The sequence below is a fragment of the Sapajus apella genome, unplaced genomic scaffold (assembly GCF_009761245.1).
Source record: "Sapajus apella isolate SASKATOON/1434 unplaced genomic scaffold, GSC_monkey_1.0 scaffold14, whole genome shotgun sequence".
In the NCBI taxonomy this organism is placed as follows: domain Eukaryota; kingdom Metazoa; phylum Chordata; class Mammalia; order Primates; family Cebidae; genus Sapajus; species Sapajus apella.
In genome coordinates, this window is record NW_022436954.1 from 9607058 (window position 1) to 9621768 (window position 14711).

General features: G+C 55.3%; 1 protein-coding gene across 3 annotated transcripts in view; it reads right to left on the reverse strand.

Annotated features, from left to right (window-relative positions):
* Positions 1 to 14283, reverse strand: part of DAGLA (diacylglycerol lipase alpha) — a 70052-nt gene extending 55769 nt beyond the window's left edge. For 2 of the 3 annotated variants that reach the window (XM_032283181.1, XM_032283182.1), the window contains exon 1: positions 14158 to 14283. The gene's annotated coding sequence lies outside the window, so the exon portion shown is untranslated. Of the gene's footprint in view, positions 1 to 13829; positions 14052 to 14157 lie in introns of those variants that run through there. The other variant, XM_032283184.1, reaches the window with a different exon arrangement.
* Positions 14284 to 14711: the final 428 nt, after the last annotated feature.

Consider the following 14711-nt stretch of genomic DNA (forward strand, 5'->3'; position numbering starts at 1 on the left):
GCAAACTGTCTCAAAAAAAAAAAGAAAGCAAGCAGGAGAAGTGGTCTGAAGGCCTGGGGATCATCAGCCACACCCTGAAGGTGAGGGAGACAGTGAAAGTCACCCCAGTAGAGGAGTCTGGGCTGCCTCTGGCTGGAGGAGGCCTCAGCTCAGGTAGGGCAGGTGTGCTGTGACCAGGGACCCCAAACCAGGCATACTAACTTATGCAGACCATTTTCTTCTTATTACAAAAATATTCTCTATAGAAAATTGAAACCGGCCGGGTACAGTGGCTCACATCTGTAATCCCAGCACTTTGGGAGGCTGGGATCACCTGAGGTCCAGGAGTTTGAGACCAGCCTGGCCAACATGGTGAAACCCCATCTCTACTTATAATGCAAAAATTAGTCAGATGTGGTGGCGGATGTCTGTAATCCCAGTTACTTGGGAGGCTGAGGCGGGAGAATCGCTTGAACTGGAGAGGCGGACTGCACCACTGCACTCCTGCCTGGGCAACAGAGTGAGACTCGGTCTCAAAAAAAAAAAAAAAAGAAAGAAAGAAAGAAAACAAAATAGAAACCAAAAACAAGAAAACAGAAATCACCCATGATCCCTCTAGGAAAACTATCAACTATTAGCATCCTTCTCGTCTTTTTTTCTCTGTCCAAATGTGGGATCATTCAGTACCTATCACGTTTTTTCACTGAACTAAAAGGTGAACACTTCTCCTCCTTAAACATTTTCCTGCCACCACCTTTCCTCATTATTGTGGAGTGGTCCACGTACATGATGTACGGAAGTTCATTCAACCAACTCCCTAGTGGAGGATGCTGGGTTGTGAGAAAACCCTGCAGCTGGGCCCCAGGCAGAGTGGCTCTGGGGTCCTGGGCTTCGGTGGCAGGATCATGCAGGAGCCCCAAACTCCTGACCCCAGCCTGGTATTCCTTCTCCTCCTGGCAGAGGTGAAGGTTTATGTGCAAGGGGTGGGAGTGGGGAGTGGGGATTCTGCCCTTCAGAGCACTCAGGCAGTGAGTGGTCCCCTAGTGACTCTCAAACTCATGCAGATTCCCAGGCCCCACCCAGCATTTCTGAATTAGTAAACCCAAGGCAGGTCTCAGGAACCTATATTTCTAGGTTCCAAGTTGGTTTTTGTTGTATTTTTTTGTTTGTTTTTTTTTTTTTTTTGAGATGGAGTTTCACTCTTATTGCCCAGGCGAGAGTGAGTGCAATGGCACAATCTCAGCTCACTGCAACTTCTGCCTCCTTGGTTCAAGCGATTCTCCTGCCTCAGCCTCCCAAGGAGCTGGGATTACAGGCATGTGCCACCACGCCCAGCTAATTTTTGTATTTTAGTAGAGATGAGGTTTCTCCATGTTGATCAGGCTGGTCTCGAACTCCCAACCTGAGGTAGTGATCCACCTGCCTTGGCCTCCCACAGTGCTGGAGTTACAGGCATGAGCCACCGCACCCAGCTAGGCTCCGAGTTCTACTGTGGCCAACCCCAGGAGACTCTGAGGCTGGCGTTAACAAACCTGCACTCAGAAACCCTGCTCTGAAGGATGAGTCCTGACCAAGACTGCTCAAGTGTGATAAGCCGAACTTCCAGAGCTGGTTGTGGGCTCCTCTCCCAGCAATGATGATGTGGAGGAGGTGGTGGTGAAGGGGTGCCAAGATGCTGCATGTCTAACCTGGTCCCAGGTCATGCTGCTGCTGCCTCTCATGGGCCATGTGGGCACCTGTGCAGGCCCTGGGCTCTGCCTGGACATATGATCACAGCAGGCCCTAATGCACTGACTATGGGTCCAACACTTCGCCCTCCAGGCTCCAGGTAAGCTGTGCTCCAGGGCCCGCAGCAGCAGCATTACTGGGCGCTTGTATAGAAATGCACATGTGGGCCCTGCCAGCCTGAACTGGAATCTGCATTAGCAAGCTCCCCAGTGATCTGTGTGCCGATCAGAGAAGCACGATGCTGAGTCTGTCACAAGCCAGCGTCATCTCACGTCACCTCCTAACACTCCTCAGAGGCCAATTATTCCCTGATTTTATAGGTGGAAACTGCAGCTGAGAGGTTAAAGGACCTGGTTGAGGACTGAAGACTAACCCCAGCAGGAGCTGCAACGGGAAGCCAGACTGTCTGGCCTGAGCTCTCAACCCCACATCCCAACACCCCCTGCGGTTCCCCATTCAATCACCACCAGCGCTCTGAGTGGGTCCACGCTCCATTTTATGGCGACTTGAGGAGGTCAAATCAACTGCTCCGAAGCTCTCCCTGGAGCACGGTGGAGCCTACCCCTGTGCCTGTGTTCGTTCCCTCTCAGCCCGCTCTGTCTGCAGGCACAGAGCCAGAGCACAGGGCCAGGTTGGGGTGGGGGGGTCCCACCTCCAAAGCCTGCAGACTCTGCAGACACAGTTGGAGCAGGAAGTGGGAACCGGGGCGGAAGAACCGGGAGCTCAGTTTGGGGTGAGGATATTCTTTCTTTGCAGTCAGACTCAGTTTTGTGTGCCTTTTGAAAGGAGACAGAGAATAGCTGTGCTCGGCCCAATGAGGCCAGCCTCTTTCAACCTTCTGGTTGCTGCCATTTCCAATTACAATTTCAGAGGGCTCCTATCATTTATACATCCCAGGATGCACTGCTCCAGCTGCTTTATGATGGGAGTTCATTACACCATTAGGTTAAACTTTTATAAAGTACTGAGCAGCTGGTAGGCTGGGCGCTCGGCTTCGTTACTGCTACTGGAAGCCTGCTGAATAGGGTTCACCTGGGGAAGGAAGAGGGTTAAAGGGGCCAAGAAATGGAGACGGCAGCTGCTCAGGTGGCTCGAGCCCTCCATTAGGCTGTGTCCTAAATTGCATGGTGTAGCAGGAAGGCAGCAAGGAGAACAATCTGGAGTGGCTCAGCAGCACCGGCAGGGGTGTGTGGGGTGAGAGGAGCCATGCTGTGTGAGCCTGAAAGCTGCCTGCCACGGCCGGCGAGGAACAGGGTCCGTGAAGGTCAGGTTGGGCGGCAGGAATAACAAGGTGGCCCCAGCCACGGAGGGGTCTACCCGTGGGGGGCGGCGAGGGCTTCCTGGGAGTGGGGGCTGGCCTTCACAGCAAGAAGATGGCCAAAGGGGGCCTTCCTTTTGTGGGAGGCTGTTCCTTCTGTGGCTTACAGGGTCCTCAAACCCCATGCCAGGTGGGGAGAATGGGAACACCCTGAGAGCAGGGGTCAGACAGACAGGACCTGAGTCCCAGCTACAAACACAAGGCCTCTAGCAGAGTCCCTCAATTCCCCAAGGAAGCTGAAGTCCTAGACCTGGACCCTGCTGTGAAATGAGTGTTCCCTCCATGGATGCATGGGACTGTCCTGAGCACAGAGCCTAGAGGGGGACGAGTATCTAGGGAACGGAAACCATCATTGTTCATTGCATTAGATGTGTCCCTACACGTAAAGCACTGCGTAGCAGAGAGGACTCACCGCACAGCATTTGCCCTTGTGGCTGCTGTTAGAACGGTAGTGTCTGTTTAGGCTAACTCGGGAACTCCCTTAGAACGAAGTGATACCTTTTCTCTGACTATTCCCAGCTTCAGGCACAAGGCTTACTGTCAGGTCTCCAGGCTTTCAAGCCTGGAGCCTGAAAGTCTGAAGCCCTGCTTGCCTCGGCTGATGTCTCCCACCCCCTGCCTGCCTTCGCCATTGACCCGGATCGTCCAGCAGAGCTTCTCCCGGACAAGCCCCTCACCCAACCCTGCCATCTTAACTGTTCTTATGATAATGTGAATACCTCTCACCCAGCCCTGCCATCTTAACTGTTCTTATGATAATGTGAAGACCTCTCACCCAACCCTGCCATTGTAACTGAACTTGTAGTCATGTATACTCCTTGTCCCACCCCCCACTACTGTAACTGAACTTACTCTGCAACACCCCGGCCCCCCAAAAAACTACCCAAACCTATAAAACCAACTCCAATCCCACTGCCCTTTGCTAATGCCCTTTTCGGCCTTAGCCCACCTCCACCCAGGTGAATAAGCTGCCGTATTGCTCACACAAAGCCTGTTTGGAAGGTCTCTTCATTCAAAGTGCTCGTTTTTCAACACTTAGCATGCAGTAGGTGCTGGATAAATGTCCTTGAATAAAAGGGTACATGGGAGATGACACGTGGCAAAACTATTCTTGGGTCCCAGTCCCAGGGAATGTGTCAGAGAACCAAGTTCTTTTCAAAGGTGTGAAACAATCTCTTAAGAAAAATCCCTTAAGTTGCTGGGGAGAAAGAGACTTGGATACAGCTGGTGTTCTGGCCCCGGGGGTGCACCGGGGTAGACTCTGGCCTTGCAGCTCAGGACAGTTTGCGGTGCCTGGAAGCTCCAGCCTCAGCTGGGACTCTGCACGCCCCGTGGGCTGGGCTCCTGTTGCCCCGGAGAGACTGCCCAGACCTGGAGGCTCCCCAGACCAGAGAGGATGGCATGGAATTCTGTGAGGCCAAGTCGTGACCCCCCAGCTCTTAGGAGGGCAGCTGGAGGGGCTGAGGGGCTTTGTGTGGGGAGGCTCAGAGAGTCTGAGGAAGAAACTGGCTTCCCCCAATAGCCTCAGAGAGGAAAAGTTAGACAAAGAAAAGGCAGCGGATGGAAGAGATGCCAAAAGAAGGAAACCAGAATAGAGGAACCAAAGGCAACCAGGGACTGTGGGCTGGGAAGGCCAGTTCTCATAGAGGGTCAGGACGGGAGCAGGGTGACATGCCAGGCGGGTGGCAGGATACTGTCAGCTTTGAGAAGTGGCCCAGCCGCTCGTGGGGAGCGAAGCCCAGGAAGCCGGCCCCAACGCAGGAGTGCTGCAGGGGAGCCACCGCATCAGGAAAGGGAGGGTCCCATCAGACACAGCACAGGCCTGGGCTGATGCAGAACAATTATGAGAAGTAATCGTGATCATTAACAACAGCAGTTAACATTTCCTGAGTACCCATGATGCTCTTGGCACTGGGCGGAACTTCCTACGTCATCTCATTTGATCCCATTGTGCCATGTCCCATTAGAGCCCCATATAAGAAATGAGGAAACTGAGGCTCAAACAGGTCAAGTGACTCTCACAAGTAGTAGTGCTCTCAAAGTGCTGCCTTTATGCTGCAGCCCATGTCTGGAGGCCTATGCCATGCTGAATTTAAAGAGGGAGAGAGAATGAATCAGAAGTGGATAATCTTGGAGACCGGAAAGACTTGAGTGGGTGAGGTGAGCAGGTGCTAGCTGGGAGGCAGGGCACTGGGGGGTTCCCAGGCCCTGCAGCTGAGGCTGGAAAGGCCAGGACAGTCCCCTCAGCCACTGGGCCTAGGGCTGCCCGGTGATTCTGCAGCCTGCCCCAAAACTGCAGCGGAGCAGCTGTCCCAGGGCAGTGGAGGAGCCTGGATGAAGAGGGAGTTGGCTACAGGGCGTGCCAGGGGAGCCTGATGTCATCTCGGCCTGTAGAGGGCGGAAACTTGGGAAGTGAAACAAAACGTCCCCTAACGGTAGCCTAGCTTCAATTTCCAATGAACGATGGCAGGCATGCCTTGCCCCCACCCACGAGTCCAAGGGCCCTGCCCTTTTCGTCAGGCCCTGGCAGCACGTGTCATCTTCCCCAGCCCCAGCCCGGCACTGAAATGTGTTCCAAGTAAAGCTGATGAGAAAGCAGAGGATCCCCAGCCAGCGCCCCGGGAGCCTTGCCACTGTGAGGCTGGCGGCCTCACCACTTTCCGGAATAGACACAGGGCTCACCTCCTCACAAGGCTTTCTGCATGTGTTGAGGGGTGAGGGGAGGTCTGGGCGGCTGCCTGGTGAGCTATCCTCCTTTCTCCCCACACCCAGCCTGAACTGACCTAGTTAGGCGGCATGTGGAAGATGGAAGAGGAAGTAGCACCCAGACCCCCCTCCCCGCAGGCCCCCTGCACTTCCACACAACCCTGGCGCCCAGACTGGGAGGGACCACTTCCAAGGCCCCAGGCACTGCTCATCCAGCCAGGACAGCAGCCCAGGGCCTGGCACCCACTATAAGGACCTCCTGCCCCTCTCCTAGCCACACAGGTTCCTCAAGCAAGTTCTTGGCAGCTGGCAAACTGCAGAATTCATCTGCTGGGCCAGGGTGGCTCGGAGGGTGGGTGCAGATGCCTTGGCTTGGGTTTGTGTGCCCAGTCTTAAGAATTCCCGGCCTTCATGCCAGCTCTTGAACCTCACATACGAGCAATCCTAATCCTTGGTTAGTACAATGTCTTTCCCGAAGTCCTTTCCCGTCCGGTGTCGCCTTTGAACAGTGAGGGAGATAGGATAAATATTGCTGCCACTATACAGACAGGGCGACTGAGGCTACGGAAGGAAAAGTGACTTGTCCACAGCTGCCCAGCAGAGCCAGGAACACTCCAGGCCCAGCAGTCCCATGCTCCTTGTTATGGTCATGAGGATTAAATGAGAGAAGGTATGGAAATTGCTGAGCATGGTGCCTGGCACCTATGTCCCCTTAATGTTATTTTGCCATGATCGTTATGCTTCAGTGAGGACACAGATCAGTGAGGGGAACACACATGCTCTCTCTGAGGGCCGCCAGCACTATTCAGATAAGAGAGTGCTAGAAGATGCCTTTGTTTGGCCAGGCGCTGTGGCTCACGCCTGTAATCCTAGCACTTTGGGAGGCCAAGGTGGGTGGATCACCTGAGGTCAGGAGTTTGAGACTAGCCTGGCCAACATGGTGAAACTCCATCTCTACTAAAAATACAATAATTAGTCAGACGCAGTAGCAGGCACCTGTAATCCCAGCTACTCAGGAGGTTGAGGCATGAGAATCGTGTGAACCTGGGAGGCGGAGGTTGCAGTGAGCTGAGATCATGCCATTGCACTCCAGCCTGGGCAACAGAGCGAGGCTCTGTCTCAAAAAAAAAAAAAAAGAGAGAGAGAGAGAGTGATGGAATCGGTGAAACACAGAGAAAGGGCTCATGAAGGAGTTGGGCTTGTGTGGGACCTGAGGGAGAGGTGGGGTGTGGACAGGGATACCAAAAAGAACCCATCCTGGGTTCAAACCTTGGCTCCCTGCCTCGCTGAGTGTCCTAGAGCAGGTGACACAAGCTCTCTAAGCCTCCTGTAAGATGGATGTTGGAGGGATGGGAGCATGCAGAGGGTTGCTGTTGCAAGGGGTAAATGAGATCCTCTGTGCACTGTGCTGGGTTCAGTTCCTCCACATTCAGAAAATGGAAGCCAGGCCGGGCGCAGTGGCTCACACCTGTAATCCCAGCACTTCGGGGGACTGAGGGGGATGGATCATGAGATCAGGAGTTCGAGACCAGCCTGACCAACATGGTAAAACCCTGTCCCTACTAAAAATATAAAAATTAACCAGGCGTGGTGGCATGTGCCTGTAATCCCAGCTACTCAGGAGGCTGAGGCAGGAGAATGGCTTGAACCAAGGAGTCAGAGGTTGCACTGAGCCAAGATCACACCACTGCACTCCAGCCTGGGCCGAGACTCCATCTCAAAAAAAAAAAAAAAAAACCCAGAAAATGGAAGTTATTGTTATTATTACTATTATTTTGTGGCTGAGCAAAGCCTCCTGGAGACATGCCCTGATGCCCTACCTGACCCCAAACCTGGAAGGCTTTGAGAAAGCTAAGTGCAGGGCCCTGTCCACAGGGGACAGAGGTGCAGCCCCAGGAAGCCCACTCCACTGTGTCCTGCCCAGCAGGAGCAGCCAGGGGCTGGGAGGTGCAGGGTACGTTATATAAACGAAGGGACATCAATAATAGATTAACCTCAAGGAAGTCCAGGAACATCAATCATCAATTAATTAAATGGCTCCAGGAGAGACAATGACGAGGGGCCCATTCAGGATGAATTCGAAGCAGCGTCCTGTCTCAAATTCCACAGCCGAGACCCACCGCCCAGACTTCCACCCCAGAGCCGCAGGCTCTCTGGCCAGGACCTTCTCCAGGTGTAGAACTGGTTCGCAGGCGCTGCCCCCAAACACAGGTGAGGGCAAGCCCTGTTCTCCTCCCAACCTCCCCCGGCTCAGAGAACTCCCAAACACTGAAAGGGTTTTGATGAAACTTCCCAGAATAGTAACCTCCTGGGCTGAACTCAGGCTGGTGAAATTTCAAGGGGTAATTTGGTGAGAAAATGATCGAATGTCTGGAAATAAGTGCTGGGAACACTGGAACCCCCTCAGTGGGTCCTTGGGGATGGGAACAGCCTTGAGGGCAGCCCTGAAAACCTGGCGCTCACGCCCCCACCCGGCACTGATGGAAGCCAAACCCGCTGACAGTCAAGTGTGGCCAACGCATTCCAGGCAGCGACTCCCGAGGCCCAGTTCAGCTTCCCGGCCCCACTTCCCAGCCCTTCCCCTCCTAGTACCACACTGACACATCTCACGGCTTCTGTCTCCCCTCCATAATCAGCCAGGCTTGGTCTCTCCCTTTCCCCTGCAGAATGGCCACTGCCCTGGTTCGAGCCCTCTGCAGCTGGGCACCCCCAACTCCTGTCCCTCAGTACCCTCGTACCTGCTGCCACACAACTCTTCCCAGGGGGTGGCACCAGCCCCCAAACCCTTGCTCAGCACAGTTCAGTGAATGCCCACAGATTGGAGAGTAAACCATCGTGGCTCCCAGGGACCCAGCTCCAACTAATTTTTCCAACCTTACCTTTCACCACTCCTGTTGTGTGCATCCTACACTAGAGCCAGACAGCAAACAGGCAGCAGGTTTCCTTTCCAGCCACCAGTCACCCCCCCAACCCACCCCCATTGCTGCCATTCCTCTACAACCACCTTCCTGTGTCCACAGGTCCCCATGGCCCACGTAAAAAGGCCATGCCCACCTGAGTCTCCCTGGCTCGAGTCACTCTCCCTCCTTTGATCTCTGGTGTCACTTACTTCTAGAAATCAATTATGTCACACCTGTAATCCCTGAACTTTGGGAGGTCAAGGCGGGCAGATCACCTGAGCTTAGCAGTTCGAGACCAACCTGGCCAACATGGTGAAACCCTGTCTCTTCTAAAAATACAAAAAAATTAGTTGGGCATGGTGGTACATGCCTGTAATCCCAGCTACTCGGGAGGCTGAGGCAGCAGAATTGCTTGAACCCAGGAGACAGAGGTTGCAGTGAGCCGAGATCATGACACTGCACTCCAGCGTGGGCGACACAGAGACTCCATCTCAAAAAGCGGGGGCGGGGGAAGAGAAATTAATATTTTCTCAATAGATTTTAAGCCACTTGAGGTCAGAATCTATACCTTATAGGCCCTGGTATGCCCACCGCATCCATGTGTCCTCACTGACCCCCGACTCACAGCAGGTGCTCAAGAAACGGCTATCGACTATGTCCAAGTGGAGACATTCCTCAATGCTAAGAGAGACTCTTGCTGATGACACTGTTAATGGATATGCAAGATTCCGTCTATCCCAAGATGTGGGGAGCCAACTTCTTATCAAATAATGAGACCCATTACATCTTCCCTGCTGCTAATATATGCAGATCATGACATAACCACTTTTCTATGGAAAGGATTCCGGCTGCAAGAGCAAAAACATGTTTTCAGTGCGTGCTTTCCTCATGATCCATGTGCCGGGCATCACTCAGTAGAATTGCTGCCATTACGCCCTCAGAGGTTTGTTCCCATCTTACAGGTAAGGAAACTGCGGTGTGCCAGCATCCAGTCTGGGCCTGTGAGGCTCCAGAGTCTAAAGTCATAACCACCCATGGGCTATGATGCTATCTTCTGTCATGGGGAAGGGGACTGTCCCCAGCTGACTTCCAGGTGGCTTGAGGAGCATGGAAGCAGGCGTGTGAGACGCCCCCAGGTAGCGCACAGAAGGGTGTGTGAGAGCCCCGCCTGCAGACCGCCTTCCTTTTAAGCAATGCTGAGAAAGCACTCGGCCCCTCATGTTAAGAGTCATAACATGAGGTATGAAACCCACCCTCCGCCCTCCCACAGCCTGAAAGCAGCCTCCTCCGACTCCCACTGTTCCCTCCTGCTGTGAAGAGCCCAGCGACACTGGCTCCACACACCCACCGACACCAGGCCAGCCAGACACCACCAGGCATTCCACACCCCCTCAGCCCTCACTTCCCACAGAAGCACTCACGGGCACAAGCGGCTTTATACAGGTGCATGCCCAGGGCAGCCCCATGGTGACAACAGCCCCTTCCCCATCTAGGGGACTTGGGCATTCCTGCCAAACGCCCTATGAAAACAACACCCTCACCTGTGGTCACACCGACCCCCGCCACGGCATCTCCCTGGACTCCTTCCTCAGCAGCAAAGAGGTTCTCACAGATAAGGCAGTTTCCTGGGTCCTTCCTGCCCACACACACACCCACGTCCACACCCACACTCACGCTTCCCATCCAACCCAGAAAGACCACGCCCAGCCCAAGTCAGTATCAGAAACAAAAAAAGAAAATCAAAATAAGCCATTTTCAGCCCTGCCCGCTGGAGAGGTAACCGCATCCTGCAATGTCCTGGGCTCCGCGGTTCTAAAAGATTTATCTTCCTCTGACCACACGCTCATTCATATTTCCCCCAGTGCTACTTGCCCAGTCCGCTGGAGTGTAATGTAAAGCTATTCCGGTGAGAAATTGAACTCCTGGAGTGATGGGCCAACAGGTGATTAAACACTGAGGTTCCCCTCTGGTCTCGAGGAGAGGAACTGGGGGAGGAGTGGCCTCCAGCGACAAGCTATGCCTTCGGCTGCAGCCTTCTGACCTGCTGCTGTCAGCTCTGGTCCAGCATCCTCTGGCCACAGATGCGTGGCTCCCTGGCACCTCTAAAGCAAAGCAGCCAGGCACTGATTTATGGGGCAGCTGAGGAATTGCCAGGAGCTGAGTAAAGCAACTTTGAAAGAAACATGGACAAGGAAAATGGGAATATGACTGAGGAGCAGGGTTGAAATATCACAGCTCCAGGGAGATGCTTGCCCTCAAGGTCCACTCCTAAGTGATTGGCCACCTGCCTCAGCTGGAACCTGGAACCTACTCAAAATCAGCATCTGTGCACAATGACAAGGGTGCTAATCTGGCTGGGCTTCCTACTGCCCCCAAACCCCAGGACTGGGAAGAAAGCTCAGCTCTCCTTTTGGGGGACAGAAGCCAACTCCTCCTCTCAGTATCTTCAGATCTGCCCTGCCTGACACCCAGCTCTGCTGTGCAGTCCCGCCATCCCAAACAGATGGCAAAGGGTGGCTGAAAAGGGATCCTGGAGCCCCAAACTATAAAGCTGAGCCATAAATCAGAACAAACAGGCGGAGGCGTGGAGGGTGAGCTGAGGGGACTTGAATACTGAATATTCACAACAGGGAGGCTGGAGACTTCCTCCTTAATGGACTCTGCACTTAAGAGAGCTTTGCAAGCATGAACTGATGTGCCCAGCAACTCCTCAGGGGAGGTATGAAGGCGCTGCGGGGAAAGGGTGGGACAGGCCTTGGACACCCCTCAGACCAATGTGAGAACCACCAGGAAAGCACCTGCAATGCTGGACAGTGTCTGGGTGGCAGCCACTGGGACAGGGTAAGTCCACAGCATGGAAAAGTCAGCTCACAACCCTGGGTCTGGCAGGGCTGTGTCCTCCTTCCACCCACATGGCTTGACAATGCAGCCTGGCACAGGGCAAAAACTTCTGCTTTGGGGAGCAAGGATGTGAAATGGGTTGGTTGTTGGCTAAGGCAGACACCACAGGGAATGCTGGAGAAACAGCCTGGGTTAGGTGAAAACAGGCCTTCCAGCACCACAGGGCAGGGTCTGCAACTCAGGCTCTGCAGCTCGTTATCAGGAATTAGGCTCCCAGTGGCAGAGAGCAAAGCCTTGTGCAGCGGCCCTCATCCTCCCAGCCTAGGAAGGAACTTTGGCCAGAAGTGGGGCCACACTGGGAGATGTGCCATACCTGTCTGCTCTCAGAGCACCCTCTAAGGGTGCCCGTAGCCTCCTTTCCTTTCCCCCATGTGTCTGAGGGCATCCTCCACACCCCCTGGGTCCCCCTGCCATCCAGTCGCAACCTCCCGAAGGACCATCCGGGCCCAATCCACATCAATCAATGGATGGTCTGACCCACTTCATTTCCTTCAGGCCGCAGCCCAAAAGACACTGACTGATGTGACTGCTCCCCATCCCTGTTCTCAGAACCCAGAGCCAAAGGAAATTCTCAAGAGAAAACACACACTTCCCAAGTCTTCCTCCCACACAGGTACCCCAGATCTGTCAGCCACAGACACCTCCCAGACCTACCCTGGCGACGAGGCATGTCTGCCGCCCAAGCAAAGTGCTTCCTCCGGCTTGGGCCACTCCTGCGGACTTCACAGCTGCCAGGACCATGCTCAGGACTGTCCTCAGGAGACTGGGGGCCTGGTTCCAGCTCAGCAGCTGACTCACAGTGTCAACGGATCCACTTGCCCCCATCAGGAGCATGTGCGCTCACGGCCTCTAATTCCCCATGACAGGCCCTTGACCTTCCGGCTCCCTTCCTCCCGATCACATCCCGTGCCTCCATTTCCTATGGCTCCTGCCTCCAGCCCTGGTCTCTTTACTTGATGAGACTCTCTGACCTTTGTACAGCCTTTCGCTGTTTGCAAAGGGTTTCCACGCGCACCATTTCCTTTCATTCTTTACTACCAGACCACCACGTGACATGCCTTGATTGGTGAAGTCACCTGCTGAAGGTCACACAGCCAACACTGGAATTCCAGTGATCTGGCTCCAAAGGCGTTGGACAATGCCCCAGCTATAGGGAACTCATCAGCATCTCCAAGGACTCACCTTGGCAATCTGGCGACCACCTGCCACCGTAGTCTCCAATACCCTCACCATCATCTCTTTGGACTCTTAAGTGCCTTCCGCAGCACAAGCTCAACCCTAGTATTCTTTTACCACCGATCCCACTCCCCCAAGAGATCCACAAAAAACTGAAGATTTCCCCCATACCCTAAGACCTCTCCTGGGGGCGGGGGCGGGAAATTGCTCCTCTGTAAAGTAAGGCACTAGGTGATGCTGAGGAAGACCTTCACCCAAAGCTTCCCAAAGACTGGTGAGAGTAGACACAATCCCAGCACACTTTGGGTGTCCCCAGCAGACTCCTAGTGCCTGCAGAATCATCCTTCAAGCATCCTCCAATCGATCCAATCCTCTGGACCCAAAGGCTGCCAAGCATCAAAGAAGAGAGATACCCTGGAGTGAACCCATCAACCCCAGGAGAAGGCAGGACCCGGCGACTACAGAGAAATGGTGCTCCATACCACTCCCTGACCCCTGACCCGGGTTACCTCCCAGCCCTGCTTGCTTCTTAAGATATATTCCAGGACAGTGATCACCACTGAAAATCATCCACCCCTCCCTTCTTCCCCAAAGCTACACGAATAGAGAGCCCAGGACAATGGTAGTACCTGGACAGATCTCTGTCTGGGCTATCATCAGGGACCCTGTGGTAGAAGCTTCTCCTGGCATCTCTTGTTTATGCCCATTATAAAGGACACCCAGCCCTCTGTCCTCCCCAGTGCAGTGTACCCAACAGGAATTAAAACTGGACCCCCATGACAGAGGCAGTGTCCCCTTCATGACCCGTGAGGAAGCATAGGCATTTACCCTTCCCATTCATCAGGGTGGGAGGGCTACGGATTCCCCCCGTGGCAGTGCCAGAAAGCCACCTGCACCACACCGTGCCAAGGCCCTTTCTCACAGTCACGCCACGAACTCTAGCCATGCTGAGGACACCAATTCTTCAAGCTCCCAGTGCTATCACCCCAGACCATGTCAAGCCTAAGGCCAGAACCATCCCAGCACCCAAGCAACAGCAGCACTTCCTCACACCCATGCCAGCAGCACCACCATGCCGGCACGAGCCCAGAACCAGTCCGAGCGCCGTGCCCATCACCTACCTGTGCAGACAGCTGCACCGTCTCACACCTGGGCGGCCACCACCGCACCAAGGTGGAGGCGAGTCTTCTGACACCGGTGCCAGGAAAACCACACTGCTTGTGCCGGACCCACGTTGCCCACGCCCGTGCCACGCGTGTCACCATCCCCACGCCCGTGCCAGGGGCTCCGCAGACCTCACACCTGCCATGGGCGCGCGTGGCGGCTGCAACTCCGCCCGCCGACCCGTCGGGCCGGCCACTGCGCGCCCTGGACACTGCCCAGCCCGCCGCACCGCTTGCAACGCGCCCGCGCCCGGGGCCGGCCCGCCGCGCCCGAGGCCCCTCTTACCTCCCGTCCTCCGCAGGGCTCGGCCCGCCGCCGCGACCGCCACCTCCATCCTGGGCTCCCCAAGGCCCCGATTCACTAACGCCGCTTCCGCAGGGCGCCGGCGCCGGCGCGAAGGCCGCCTCCGCCCCCCGGGGGACGCTGCGTCCTTTACGTAAACCCCTCTCCGCCGCCAGCGGTGACCATGGCGACGGTCGTGGTGCGGCAGCGCCCTCTGGCGCCAGGGAGGGGAGCGGCGTCTAGGCCCGGGCGAACCGAGCCTTCCGCGGGCGCTGGCCCTGCGCGTGGGGGCGGTGGGCGCCGGGCTCAGGAGGCGGCTGGGGGCCCTGTGGGCGGCCGGGAGGGGCTGGACGGGGCGCGCTGCGTGCGGGGAAGGGAGCCGCCTGGGTGCCCCTCCTTTAGGCCCCTCGTGACCAGTTTTAGCGTGGGAGAGGGAAAAAAGCAAGTAGGATCACCGGAGAACTGGTTCATTTGTGGGGAGGAGAGAGACGGGTCCCACCTCCTCGGGGTGACTGAGCGCTGCTTGAGAAGTCGGGGCACATCTTTAGCATCTGGGT